The sequence below is a fragment of the Mobula hypostoma genome, chromosome 10, assembly GCF_963921235.1.
Source record: "Mobula hypostoma chromosome 10, sMobHyp1.1, whole genome shotgun sequence".
NCBI classification, from domain to species: domain Eukaryota; kingdom Metazoa; phylum Chordata; class Chondrichthyes; order Myliobatiformes; family Myliobatidae; genus Mobula; species Mobula hypostoma.
In genome coordinates, this window is record NC_086106.1 from 59,844,035 (window position 1) to 59,859,760 (window position 15,726).

At 40.3% G+C, this 15,726-nt stretch overlaps 1 protein-coding gene across 3 annotated transcripts in view; it reads left to right on the forward strand.

Annotated features, from left to right (window-relative positions):
- The first annotated feature begins 3,454 nt into the window (after positions 1 to 3,454).
- LOC134352935 (cysteinyl leukotriene receptor 1-like) overlaps positions 3,455 to 15,726 on the forward strand; it is a 75,716-nt gene continuing 63,444 nt past the window's right edge. For all 3 annotated transcript variants that reach the window (XM_063060583.1, XM_063060582.1, XM_063060581.1), the window contains exon 1: positions 3,455 to 3,617. The gene's annotated coding sequence lies outside the window, so the exon portion shown is untranslated. The remainder of the gene's footprint in view (positions 3,618 to 15,726) is intronic.

Below are 15,726 nucleotides of genomic sequence, written 5' to 3' on the forward strand. Positions count from 1 at the left end.
CCCTTGTCCATGTCTCTGATGGACCGAATTAATGTTGTCAAAATGAACATCCTTCCTAAATTCTTATACCTTTTTCAATCCACACCAACTTTCATTCCTAAAGGCTTCTTTGACTCGTTAGACTTAGTCATATCATCCTACTTATGGAAGGGCAAGCGTCCCCGCCTGAATAACGTCCATCTTCAAAAATCTAAAAGTGTTGGGGGCATGGCTTCGCCCAATTTCCGCTTATATTACTGGGCAGCTAATATATGCTGTCTCATCTTTTGGTATCATTGTTACAACTAATCTGACTGCCCAATATGGGTGGCAATGGAGCTAAACTCTATTAAGAATTTCTGCATCTCCGCACTTATTGGATCCGCACTCCCTTTTCTTACTCCTAAACCAACTGTTAATCCTGTTATCAGGCGCACCCTGAGAGTATGGGCTCAGTTCAGAAAGCATAGTGGTCTCCATGGTGTCTCTCTTTCAAGTCCTATTCTATATAATCATCTCTTCCTGCCTTCTATACATGATTCAACATTTCGAAACTGGTATAGAAAGGACATCAGACACTTTAAAGATCTTTTTATAGACAACTGCTTTGCATTATTTGAACAACTGTTTGCAAAGTTTAACCTATCCAACACACATTTCTTCAGATATTTGCAAATTAGACATTTTATCAGCCCTTTGATATACAACTTCCCTGAGACAACCCGACACAAATGTCATTGATATGTTTCTCTGCATGAATCCATTGCGCAAAGGTCTAATATCTACTATTTGCAACAAGCTGGCGGTCCTGAGGCGAGCCCTCCTTGACAAAATTAAAACTGCATGGGAGCAAGATTTAAATTTCTCACATCAGACAATGTATGGGATTCAGTTCTTAAGTTAGTTAACTCAACCTCTTTACGTGCCCGCCGCTGTTTATTACAGTTCAAGGTCGTAACCAGGGCCCATATGTCTAAAACTAAATTACCTCGCATTTACCCAGATGTTAATCCCTGTTTTAACAAATGCAAAAGGGGCGAGGCTTCCCTTATTCACATGTACTGGACATGCCCTAGCTTAGAAAAATACTGGAAAGATGTTTTCCAAATTCTATCTCAAATATTTAATTACAATTTGGAACCTAACCCTTTGATTGCTCTTTTCGGCACCTCCGGAGAGGGGGACACGCACCTAAGTCTGACCAAACGTTGCCACTGTCTTTTGCCTCTCTTTTGACCAGACGCGCAGTCTTGTTCAGGTGGAGGGATGCTGCCCCGCCCACCCACGCTCAGTGGCTCAGGGACATCATGTCCAGTCTAAACCTTGAGAAGGTCCATTATTCTGTTCTCAACTCAGACATAAAGTTCCAAAAGGTGTGGGGACCCTTTCTTGAATATTTTCAGAATTCCCAGCCAAACTAAAGGTCCATCCTTTCTTCCTTTCCTCAGTATATAAATCCCTGACTTCCAGCATTTCCCGGTAAAATTCTACGGACCCAGACTTGTAAACATACAACAGTCTATGTATTAGTAAAATACATCTTCTCTATACCAATGCAGTTCTGGGGGAACAAAGGCTCTGCTTAACCCTTTTTACTGATGCAAAGATGGCTTGGAGATGGGGATTGGGAGGAGTGGGTTGGGGCAAGGAGGTAACTAAAGCACAATTGTACTATGGGTGCATCTCTTTCATAGATATAAATTGTACATTTGATACAATTGTTATGAACTGCACAAGTCTTCTTTATACTATGTTCTCTTTATTTAAAAAAAACAATAAAAATATTGCAAAAAAAAAGAAGTCTGGGTGCAGTGGTAGAAGCAGTCATCACAAACTCGGGTCTTCTTGATTGCTATGACTTCCCCTTTGCCTTCCTTTGCCCTTTGCTCTCCATGAGGTGTTGCAGAACCGCCTTCTTGGCCATTGGTTCTCATAGTTATTCTCATCCACTAAGCTCGCCAACGTCACCAGGTAGGACAGGCTTGTCTCTATTTTGCCAGGGTATGAGGCCCACTGGTTACCCTCACCTGGTTTAGCCTGCCTATTGAAGTGGAGTGCCAGGGTGCGGCCGCTGTCACATGCAAACAGCTACTGTACCTCAAGCCACAGCTGAAAGCTGAGAGTCCAGTGGGTACAAATGTGAGTGAACTGCCCCAGACTGCACACAACAAGCCCATTCACCAGAGGTGCGGCCCCTGTCTGGACATCCTGTACACAGCAACGTGCACGGTCGATAAATATTATACACAGTTTCATAAACAAAAATTGAAAAAGATGTTTCAACGCCTGTGAACAATCAGTCAGACTAGAAAGGCTATCAGTCACAATGTGTCCTTTGTGGAATTCAGCAATAATTTTATGATTTACAAACTTTTTTGGATCAATTTCTGATTTTAGGGCAAGTAGTCAGCTGTAGATCATTGTTTGCGGAATCTAGATTGGAAGTTGAGATACAACAGCAGTAGATAAAGCTGAGGTATGGCTAGGATAAGTCATTCCATTTTGAATGGAAACAAGTGGGCTGAATACCTCTCTGAGTACGTGCTTTGGCTAAAAGACTCAGATCTGGACAACTACACTCTCATACTCAATTTAAATATGAAGGCTAAATAAATCAGTTTTACTAATACCCAGCTGCTTCCATAGCACAAAGCACTTCTACTTTAGCACCATATCTCTGAGAGCGGCCACAGGAAGTGGTATAAGGAACAATGTCACAACGTGTTTCTTGGTATGTAATTCAGGCTGAGGAAACTTCACCCTGAGGGAATATCTGACACTGATCATAATAACCAGCCAGAGGAATAGAGAGTAGGAGAGCTGGAATAGGCAAGAGAAGCATTGAGAGAGGGAGAGACAGAGTGGTGGATTGGAGAACTAAAAGAAAGACTGCTGGATTGGGAGGCACATACTCAAAGAAGGGGGTCAAAAGACCTCAGTGTGCATCAGTAAATAATGATATTGTCCTTTAACCTCATCTTGACCTGTCCTCTTCTACACTGTGAGACTGATATTTCAGTCAATATGTGAACATATTTTTGCTTTTCATATATTAACCTAAACACCCTAATCTAGATTCCTACAAAAACGGCCCCGAAAGTTCCGAGACTTTGACAATATTTCTGCGAATTTCATTTCCTAAATGCCGAAGTACGTTTGCTAAAGTGAAAGAAAGGAGTCGGAACTGTGTTTCTGTTCCGACTGGCTTAGAATGCTTGCAAGCCTTTAACAGATAGGCGGACACACGGAGAAAACTCGCCACAAATACTCCGAAACCCAGGTCCCGTTCCAGATCCGCACCCTTCCGTCAGGTTCCTATGATTGAAGGTTATGCGGGCCAATTAATTTCCGTAAGATGTCTGTTTGTCTTCCCTTCTGGTGCATCTGGAATCCCTGGCGTCGCGTCCTGAGGTTTTGCGTCCGTTTCTGGCATTTCACCAGTCTTATCTGTTATTGCATAAACCGGGGGGCGGCTCTCTGACACGGTGTAATGTCTCTTAAAATGCAGGAGGATTTCCTGCTCATTGTCCAGCTGTCGTTTCTTCACAAGCAGAAAGAGGAGCGATCGCGGATGAATGTATTTTGGCCAATTATAAATTGTGCGAAGAAAGTTGACGAACTGAGAAGTGGCTCGTAAGGTGAGGTTGGAAAATTGTGTTCATTCTGTATTTATACAGAAAGACATAGGTTCCGAGAATTCACCGCTGATAAGTCTAGTGAGTTAGCAGAGACTAATCGTTCTTGTGTGTAAACTTCAGGCGAATATCTTATCTTTTAAAGCAGGCGGTATTACACCGAGGATGTGTTTGAATTTGGGCTGATGTGCCCGCATCAGTAAATATTGTAACTAATGCAATCAAACAGCAATTGTAAAGAAATTAAATGCCGTCTTTTTAGAAGACTGAACGCATAAACTATAATCTATTCATGGTGAATCTAAAACTTTGGAATATAATTAGAAAATGCTGGAAATCCTTCTGGGAAGTCAGGCAGCATCTGTAAAAGGGGAAAAACGGAGTAAAGATTTCAGGTCGGCTTTTCATCCGGCTTCCCCGTTTCAGCGGTTTTTGCCTTTTAACCAAAGCGTTCATCAACGGTGTATAGAAATCAGCGCTGTTGCACTGATAATTATCTCGGGGTCTAAGAGAAGTATCAAGGGGAAAAAAAATTCTTAGAATGGAAATTTCTCCTCGAGCTAGAAGGGAAATCGGTGCCCTATGCTGCACTCACTAATCTTTCTAACGCACATCATTTGTTGAGAGTGTTCCGAAGGGAATTCTCCCGTTGGCAAGAGCAGCGCAGAAAGGGACGGTTCAGGACCTCGGCGGTGTGTAAGAACTACCCTCCGCCAGCGATAGCTCAGCGTTCGCCCCAACACCTGCTCTCTCATGTAACCAGTTCATCGCTAAACCTGCGCCAGTCCGTCAGTGCTGCCGATATAAAGTCAAGAAGTCCAGTTTATTGCCATAGACACATGTGGATATATATATATATATATATATATATATATACACACACACGCCCTGGTGCAATGAAAAAACTTGTTTGGAGCATCGCCACAGGCATACGGTACATAACGTGGCAATGGAAGCTTTTAGAATTAGTTCTCGTTCACAGGAATGCCGATTGAACAGTAACAGGTTGATCCAAGTCACAGGTAGTTTCACCGGACGGTGCCGGAGAGGCCAGACGGTAGAATAAGCTGGCACTTGAAGGGAAAGGATCTTAATGAGGGGAAGATGAATTTGAGGTCGATTTGCTATAATTGTCACTGTCTTTTTATCCACTTTACATTTTCATAGTTCATTCTTTCCCCCTTGGAATTTGTTTCTACATGTTTGCCTTCCTTTGGATTTAACGCTTACCAGATCTCCTACAGTCAGTTGGTACCGGAGTCTCCATATCCGAGTGAACCCTGGACCAACCAAACTTCCCGCTTTCACTACAATTCCCACCAGCTATTGAGACCAGGGATGCCAGTTATAGTAGGTCGCGTCCTCTGTTTTATACCGGTTGGGATTGGTGTAAACGTATATTCAGTCTTCTCTGATCAGGCACTTGGATATTTCCTGTTCCAGAAAGCTATTAACTTTTAATTTCAGGCTTAAACTTTAAAAAAAAATTATCTGATTCCACCTTGTCTTACTGATGTACAGTAGAACTCCAAAAAAACTGGTATTCTCCGACATTAGTGGTGCTAGACTGGCATATTTTCTGGTCTAATGAATTTACTTCCTGTTACTGCAACAGACTTTTAATTCATCTGTTTTGGTGTTACACAATACATTTTCCAGTAAACCAGGTGAGGTTAAACTGAATGAAGAAACAGGTCGCCCTGAGTTTAGAAGGAGCAAGAAACAAAGCCAGGTGCTGCAGAACTATTGCATTTTCTGCAGAAAAAAAAATCAGATTGAAGACTATGCAAATGTTTTGGTTTTTTTAAACTTTTTCGTATATATATATATATATATATATATATATATAAAATCTTTCTGTAGTCTCAACATTCTGTCTCTCACCTGCTCTTCAATCCACATTTGACCTCTTGGTCATCAGTCATTTTAATCCTTGCTCTTTAGCTGCAGGGACTGCAGCCTCTGGAATTTCCCCCCTAAATCCATTTGCTTTCGTGCCTCTCCAGCTCTATTTGAGGTGCAGTTTAGAATCCATGCTTCCTTTCTCGACATCTCCTGTAACTTTCTATAAGTTACACGTACATACCTGTTATATGTTGCTAGTTTTGTTTTACGGTGTTCTTGTCATGGACTATAAGCAACTGCTTTAGTTTCTCTCTGAGTTCATGTATTTCCGATAGCAATAACTATTTCATGTATTTACTTTCAGATATAGTTACCATTCTATTTAAGAATCAGAATAAGAATCAAATTTGTTATTACTGACAAATGTCATGAAATTTGTTTTCCATTAGCAGCACAGTGTAAGAAATAAAAATTACTATAAGTTGAATAAGTAAATAAATCAAAGAAGAATAACAAGGTAGGTTTTGTGGATTCATTGACCAATCAGAAATTTGATGGTGGAGTAAAAGAAGCTGTTGTAATTGTGGGTCTTCAGGCTCTGAAGGTAGTAATGAAACGAGGGTGTATCCCGAATGGTGAGAGTATTTAATGATAAATGCTGCCTTCTTGAGGCACTGACTGGTGGAGAAGGTTGTGCCTGTGATGGCGCTGGCTACAGCCACCTGCAGCCTCCTATGATCCAGGTCATTGGAGTTTCCATACCAGCTGTAATGCAGCCAGTCAGACTGCTGCTGTATGTCTGTAGAAATTCAAGAGTCTTTGTTGACATGCCAAATCTCCCTCAAACTCCTAATGAAGTAGAGCCACTAGCATGCCTTCTTCATGGTTGTGTCAATGTGTTGGACCAAGGATAGGCCCTCTGAGATTAAAGCTGCTCAATTTTTCTACCACAGACTCCTTACTGAGGACTGGTGGCTGTACAACTAACTTCCTTTCCTGAAGTCCACAATTAATTCCTTAGTCTTTCTGATGTAGCATGTGTGGTTGTTGTTGCAACCTCACTCAACTAGCTGATCTATCTCAGTCCCGTACCCCTCCCCACCATCTGAGATTCTGCCAGTAACAGTGGTGTCACCAGTGAATTGATAGTTGGCATTTAAGCTGTGCCTAGCCCCATAGCCTTGCATGTAGAAAGAATAGAACTGCTTTCCTTTTTGTTCTTTCACTGAATGTGGATGTTGTTTTTACTGCAATTTTATTGCATTTACTTCTGAATTTTCTGCTATCAAAATTTTGGATGTTAAGTTCTCTTACCATTCATCTTGAGTTCCTTTGCTTACTGGCAGAGCCATCTTTCTATAATTTATTGCCCTCATAATGTATAGATTTTCACAAGGCCACCAATCTGTGTTACCTTTATACTAAGGATTGATATTTAACAAGATTTTATTTTTAGCTATGTCTGACTTCTCCATTATTATCATTTGCCAAAATTGCATATTTTTGGATTTTATGAAACAATATGGTAAATACTCTTTGGTATCAGGCCAACAGAAATTTAGTGTTCAAAATCTGTTAATTACTGTCTATGTTTTTGCTGATAGTGTTCACTCCACCCTCACTGAGAATCCCAGGTCATATCATTGACTTATATATTCTATGACATATCCACAGACTAATGGTAGCAGTCTAAAAGTTGCTACTTTACAGTAAAATGCCTAATATATTGTAAATGTAATATTAAAAGATTTTTCATTGGACTTTTGTTTTTTTTTGTTAAAGCCTTTTGCATCTACAGTATAACATTTGCACATTTGTCAGCGTACAAATTTCAGAAGCTGCTAAATTAGAAATAGTTCAGGAAAAAGCCGCCAAATGATCATTCTGCATGTCTAGATTTTTGTAATTGAGTTACCCTAAATAACAGGTCCATTGGCTTGGCTCAAAGAAGAAAATACAATTACAAAGTGCCAGTCTCAATGAATGCTAATCTGTTAATACTTACATATAAGATGCAGAACACAGAAGCTAAATAACCCAGCATGTGACTTTGCATGTTTTACTTCCTTTAATTTAAAAATATTTAGACATATTTTGAATGCTAGCTGTTTTATTCTTTATTTCAATAAACAAGGGCAGAAATAAATGCATGGGAGAATCATATTCTCAGAATGTGCCAACATATTTTGTGGCCTGTGTATTATATTATTACTGTAAAGATAAACAAATTACCATTTGTCTCACAAGTGATTTAGCTATTAGTTGAATTGTTAGACTGAAGATGTTAGCCCATATATTTTTCTGCAGCTTAAAAGTTATCATGTGATTCTCTCTCTCTCTCTCTCTCTTCCCCGCCCACCCCCCTCCTTCATGAACTGAACCAGATAGAATCACAGACAATTTTGGCAGAGGGGAAAGCAGTGGACCCACTGTGTGCTTATTGGACCAAAGAGAATTGCACAGCATGAACATAAGTACAAGAGATTCTGCGGATGCTGGCAATCTTGAGCAGCACCACAAAATGATAAGATCTAATGAAGGGTCTCAGCCTGATTTGCTGAGTTCCTCTAGCATTTTGTATGTGCCATCCAGTATTCTGATAAATTGTAGTTCTCAGTCCACATGTTATGCTCATCTAAGTACTTTTGAAACATCTTGAGGTTTCATGCTATCCACGTTCTACCCCTACTTAGAACAGTGAGCTCCAGAACCTTGGCTCAATTTTGTGGTAATTCAATCAATTAAATTAAACCTAGGATTCCAGTTGGTAATCCATTGTGTGCAGTTCAGGTTTCCCAGCTGAATGAAAGGTGTCATTGAACTGCAAAGAATGTGAAAAAGGTTTGCAAAGATGGTATCAGGCTGGACAGCTTGAGTCATAGTGTCATATCTCACAGAAACAAGTTTTTCAGCCCGAATGGTTAACACCAACCAAGATTACCATGTAAGGTAGCCCAATCTGTTCATGTTTGGCTTATCCCTCTAAACCTTTCCTTCTCATGTACCTGTCCAAGTAACTTTGAAATGCTGTTATTGTACCTGCCTCAACATTTCCTCTGGCAGATTATTCCATAACCTGTCCTCCCTCTGGGTGAAAAAGTTACCCTTTCAGGTTCCAATTAATTCTCTTCTATCTCATCTTAAAAATTTCTGCTGTCCAGTTCTTGATTCCCCAACTCAGTGCAGGGTGGGAGAACTGTGTATACTGACCATACTTCTGCTCCTCCTGATTTTACACACCTCCATAACATCACCCTTTCTTCTCCCACAGAAGAAAAAACATCCTAACCAGCTCAATCTCTCTCCGTAACTCCATTACTCTCCAGGAATCTTCTGCACTTTTCCCAGCTTGATTACATATTTCCTGTTACAGAGTGATTAACACTAGAGCAATATTTCAGAAGTAGCTTCATCAATGTGTCATACAACTGCGACGTAACATCCCACCCTGTGTACCTGCAAAGGCACTTTCACTCAAACCTTTTTCTTATACTCCGAGGTCCCTCTGTTCTACCACATTTCCCAGGGCCCTGCAATACATTGAGAAAGTTCTACACTGATATATCATGCAAAACATTGCACCTATCCAAATTTAACTTCATTCGCTATTTCTTGGCTCATTTGCCCAGCTGATAACGATCCGTCTGTAAGCCTTGTAATCAGCTTCACTGTTCTTTGACACCTATTTTGGCCCCATATGCAAATTAACGAAACATGACCTTGTAGAGGAATATAAAATCAGTTGGGGCACAGACAAGATGAATGGTCAACCCCTTTTCCAAGGTATGTGGGTCCAAACCTAGAGTGCAAAGATTTGTGAGTGGGGAGAGATTTAAAGAGAACCTGAGGAGCAACTTTTTCAGATGGTGTGCATGTGAAATAAGCTTCTAGAGGAAGTGGAAGTGCTGGTACGTTCATCGTCATCATCATCAGGTGCCATGCCCAGACTGAGCTTTGACTGCCATGGCCCACACACTCCTGTTTCGGGTCAAGTGGATCAAATCATTGGTATTCATTCCCAGTTCTCTGGCTGCTGTCTCCATCATCATTTGTCTTTGTCTTCCTTTTGCTCTCTTCCATTCAATCTTTCCCATAATTACCGTGCATTCTAACTCTTCTTTCCTAATCACGTCATTTGAAGTTACGTTGCCTTTTCATGATCTCATACATTATTTCTCTTTTTGTGCTTGCTCTGTTCATGACATCCTCATTAGATATTTGTATTTGTCCATGATATTCTTTGCAAAAACCACATCTCAAAAACTTCAGAGATCTCAAAATCTCTGCTGCTTCAATTCGTTTCCTCATGTTACTAGATATTGTCCAACATTCTGATCCATATAACATAACTGGATAGACGTAACATTTCAGTACTCTGAGGCGGGTTGTCATGCCTAGTTTAGTATTGGTCAGTATACTTTTCATTCTCATAAAGGTGTCTTTCGCCATCCCAATTCTTCTTTTGATGTCCATGTCGCACCTGCCGTCTGATGTCACCCAGCTTCTTAAGTAGCAAAAGTTCTGTACTTGTTTTATGTCTTCCACGTTAATTTTCAGCCTGCGGATAGGATTCTCCTTCTTTTTGGACATCACCATACATTCTGTCTTTTGGCAATTGATGATACACCCATTTTTGCACTTTCTTCAACAACTATATCAATTAAGTTTTGTAGTTCTTCCTCCGTACTTGCAATTAACACAGTGTCATCCGCACATCTGAAATTATTGATGTCTTCACCACCAACTTTGATTCCCAGGATGCCTCTTATTTTTTGTAATATTGTTTCACTGTACAAATTAAACAAATCAGGAGCGAAAACACACCCTTGTCTAATGCCTCTCTTGATTTTCGTAAACTGACTCACTTCTCCATCTATTCTTACAGTGGCAGTTTGTTTCCAGTACAGATTTCTGATTATGCAAAGGTCTTTCAAATCTAGATCTAGAGTTTCCTGTAATATTTTAAATAACTTATTGTGCTTCAATTATTGCTGGTACATTACAATGCTTAAAATATATTTGGGCAGATGTGAATGTGGGAAAGATTTAGAGAGGTGTGGGACAAACAGAAGCAAATGGGATTAGCTCAGATAGACAACCAGGTCAGCACAGAATTGAACTAAAACGCTCGTTTCCATGCTGTGTAATTGTATGACTCTATAACATGCACTCCCAATAAAGCTAATTGCCCCATATTATCCACCTTAGCTTCTTATCATTTTATTTCCATAATAAGGATATATACATTTCTCTCTTTGGACAAGATAGCTAAAAGGTGATTTAATGCACAAAGCTTAATGGCTTTAGATTGACTAAATAGAGAGAAACTTTCCTTGTGTAGATGGGTCAAGAGTCAAAGGTCAATGTTCCAAAATGATTGGGGGACAGAAAAATGCCAGAAGGAAAATTGTTTACTGCAGTGAATGAAATAAAATAAGAACCTGTTGGAAACACCGAGATGGTTGGACAACATCTATGGAGAGAGAAATATTTAGTGTTTCAGGCCTGGAATCCCTCATTGGAGCCCGGAAAGAGAAAATACAAGTTGGTTTTAGGTAGCAAAGAAGATAGGTGACAGGGTTGCATGGAGAAAAGGAAATACTTATGGAAAAATGTGTTGTATATTGCAAGTAAGAGGGTAGATAATGAAAGAGTAGATCTCTTCCAGGACTATAGGTAATCCTTGTGTGGTTTCAAAAATATGAGCAAAATTCTGAATGAATACAGCTCAACTGTATTCACGAAGGAGAAGTTTTAGTGGCTAAATAGACAAGGGAGGTATATGCTTATATTCTGGAGTATATCTGTATTAGGAAGGAGAAGCATTAAAAATATTGGCATACATTCCAGTGGATAAGTTCCCAGCCTCTTACCTATCATGGAATGTCAAAGAAAGCTAACTAAGAAAATTGAGGGCAGAAAGATTGATGTGGTTTACATGGACTTGGATAAAGCTTTTGACAAAGTCCCACATGGTAGAGGTTGTTAGAGAAGGTTAAGGGACTTGGAATTTGACACATATTGGCATACTGGTTCCAAAATTGGTTTGGTGATAGGAGAAATTAGGTAGTGGTGAGTGTGTCTTTCTGATTGGAAATCTCTGTCAAGCAGTGAACCCAAGGGATTGACATTGGAAGCTTTGTTGCTCAAATGAAAATGTGAGTGGTCTCATTTGTAAGTTTGCAGATTGCTCAAAAAATGATGGAGTGGTAGATAGTGAAGAAGATTGTCTAAGGATACAGCAGGACTTAGATCAGATACGTAGAAAGTTAGCAGAGTAGGGGCAGATGGAATTTAATCCAGGAACACCTAACATAATGCACTTTGGGGAGTCAAATTCTGATGGGATATAGAACAAATGGCAATGACCTCAGGAGTGTTAATGTACAGAGGAAGCTTGGGGCACAAGCCACAAGCTCATGGAAAGTATTGACACATTTGATAAGGTGGTGAGGAAGGCATTTGGTATGCTTGTCTTTGTAAGCCAAGGTATTGGGTGTAAGTCCTGAGATGTAATGTTGCAATTGTCCAAAACATTGGTTAGATGATATTTAGAGCATTGTGCACAGTTCTTATTGCCACACTAAAGGAAGGATGTAGTGGCAATAGAGAGAGTGCAGAAGAATTTCTCAAGCATGTTGCGTGGAATGGACAGCTGTAGTTATAAGGAGAGACTAAATGGGATGGATTTATTCTCACTGATATGAAGGAAGCTAAGGGGTGACCTGACAGAAGTTTGTAATATTAAGCGGGACAGAGATAGAGTTTATTTTTCTTGGACAAGAGTGTCCAGAACTAGAAGGCACAGTCTTAAGATATGAGAGGAGAAATTTAAAAGAGATCTGGGGGTAAGATTTTCACACAGAGGGAGGTAGTTATCTGGAACGAGCTGCCAGAGGAAGCGTTGGAGGCAGGTACAATTAGAACATTTAAAAGGTATTTGGACAGGTATTTAGAAAGGAAAGACATGGAGGGATACGAGCCTAATGAGGACCTATGAGATTAGCATAGATAGGCATCACTGTTGGCGTGGCCAAGGTGGGGTGAAGAGTACTGTACAGGTCAAAGACTCTAAAATATGTTGCCAACAGGTAAAGCTGTGGAACATGCCCAACAAGTCAGACTACACAAAAAGATGATGAACCTTTTCAGACCTGAAACGTTAAATCCCTCTCTCCACAGCCGCTGCTGACCAGCTGAGTATTTACATTTTCTGTTTTTATTTCCAATTTCCAACATCGACAGTTTTTGATTTTTCATTTGCTGCAGTGAGTGGTTATGGTTATTCTCTTTAAAACTTCTCTCCAGCTTCCTTTTGTTCTGAAGAAAACAACCTCACTCTAACTAATCACTTCTCATAACCAGAATCGTCCCGTTATCGCAACGCGCTGGTTAACCTGTGTATTCACTCTGGAGGAATCATAAAAATTATGTAGGAGATTGTGCACATTTCAAGCCTTACTTGGAGTGAACTTCAAAGTTCAAAGTACATTTATCATCGAAGTATGTATACATTATACAGCCTTGAATCTCATAACAGGGCAGCCACAGAACAAGGAAAGCCAAAAGAACCCACAGAAAAAGAAGACAGCCAAACACCCAAATGTGCAGAAAAAAGAACAAATCATCCAACCATTAAGCACAATCAAATAGTGTTCTGACTCCACAGAGAGTCCGTCCACACACCCTTAGTTCAGCATGGAGCCGAGCGGCGAGCTGAACCAGTCCATCCCTCACGAAGAATTACTCTTCCCTGACTTATATTTAACAAATGTTCATACCTACATAATTACAGGAAATACAGGTTTTGTAATCTGGGGAAAATAAAGGCCCACAGTGGTATAGCTGATAAAACTGTGGCTTTACATTTCAGCTGGCCATTTCTATTCCGATCTCCAGTGTTGTCTTTATGGAGTTTTTATGTTCTCCCTCTTACCGTGTGTATTTCCTCTGGGTGCTCTAGTTTCCAAACACATCCTGAAGGGGCATGGGTTAGTAGTTTATTTGGCTATTGAAAATTATTTCTAGTGCGCAGTGGTAATTTGCCACTTGCACTTGTTTTACTTCAATATCTTTTGCCAGAGTTTGGGGAGTTTATGGGAATGTGAGGGAATAAACTAGAATTAATGGACACGATGGTCAGCATAGACTTGGTGGGCAGAATAGTCTGTTTCAAAGCTGACTGATTTTATGATGCTTGTCATATTCAGCTGGAATTGATGTATTAATGGCACATGTACTGAAAAACAGTGAAAAGATCATTCCGTACACAATTATTTTGAAGTAGTGAATAAGAACACAGAATGCAGAATGATATTAGATTAGATTATATTATGTGGACATGCAGTCCTCTTTTATTGTCATTTAATAATGCATGCATTAAGAAATGATACAATGTTTCTCCAGAATGATATCACAGAAACACATGACAAACTGACTGAAAAACTGACAAAAACCACATAATTATAACATATAGTTACAACAGTGCAAAGCAATACTGTAATTTGATAAAGAACAGACCATGGGCACGGTAAAAAGTCTCAAAGTCTCTCGAAAGTCCCATCATCTCACGCAGACGGTGAACCTCCAGCGCTGCAAACTTGCCGATGCAGCATCCTGGAAGCACCTGACCACAGTCCGACTCCGAATCCATCCGAAAACTCCAAGCCTCCGACCAGCTCTCCGACACCGAGCACCGAGCACCATCTCTGCTGAGTGCTTCGACCCCGGCCCCGGCAACAGGCAATAGGCAAAGCCAAGGATTTGGGGCCTTCCCCTCTGGAGATTCTCGATCGCACAGTAGCAGCAGCAGCGAAAAGGGCATTTCAGAAGTTTCTCCAGGTGTTCCTCCGTGCGTCTCACAGCTGTCTCCATCAAATCAGAATTGTGCACAGCCCCTAGTTAACACATACGATATCATTCAGAATGGCTGCGCACGCTGCATCGCGCCGCCATCTTCTCCTCCCTCCTCCTCCTCCAGATATGTGACTGTTACAGAGAAAAGACAGTGCAGGTAGACAAATAAGGTGTAAGGGCCTTCTGCCCTATGTTTGGGGAGGGAGAGAAAGAGGGCTCCTTGATTACTTTGTAAGCTTTCCTAAGGCAGCAGGAAGTGTAGACAGTCAATGGAGGGTTGGCTGGTTTTCTTGATAAATAGAGCTGCACTTAGAACTCTCTGCAATTTCTTGTGGCCTTCCACAGAGCAGTGGCCATACCATGCGGTGAAGGATTGGGATAGAAAGAATGCTTTCAATGTGCATGTTTAAAAAAAATTGGTGAGAGTCTTCAGGGATGTGGCACATTTTTTTGGCCTCTGAAGTAGCAGAGACTTTAGTGTGCGTACTTAGCTGTATTGTCCATGAGGCTAGATCAGGGCAAGTGGTTGGTGCTAATTAGACCCAGGTGCTTTAAGCTGCCAACCATTTCAACCTTGGTACCGTTGATACAAGCAGTGGCGTGTACTCTGCCCTACTTCCTGAAGTCAATGAGAAACTCTTTGGTTTTGCTGACATTGATCGAATGATTGTTATCATGAAGTGTACACATGAAGTGAAACACAAAACCTTTACTGAAGCATTTTTAACTTTTTTGTGGATTTTCAGCAACTTGGAAAATGTAACTTTTCAAGATCCAACTTTAAACTTTGATTTAATTTTTAGGCAAGTCTTACAACAGACATCACCCCATCCTACATTGAAGAAAATCCTCCAATTTAACTTGCCTTACGTCTTTGTCAAATTGAAATTTCTTTTGGCAGTATTTCCAGGCAATTGCATTTTGTTTGAGGTCATTTTTAGAAAGTGAAAATATCATCAATTGGCTATAATGGCATTGATTGTCAATGTTAAAATGACACAAACTTGGATGTCAAATATCAACAAAGAATGATTTGGTAACTAATCATAACATCCAGTTTACTTTAGACATATATATTCATTCTGTGCACTTTATTACTAGCTTGATATCATGTACTGTATATTTTCTATTTCCAACAATGAGATTCAATGCTTACTTCTGACAAAACTCATTAATATTAATCTTTGGTCATCTGACAAGGAAATGAACCCTTAAGCTCACAGAGTCTGTAATGACAAACAATACTCACTTTTACACCGATCCAACACTAATGTAATTTTTGTTCTGCACTCTCAGAGGTCAGAGTGGGACACGGGCAGGGTATTAAGTGAAAAGAAACCGGTGGCTCAGGGATAAATTGGCGATATTCTGCAAAGCGGGCAATCAATCTGTGCTTGGTATCTCCAATGCA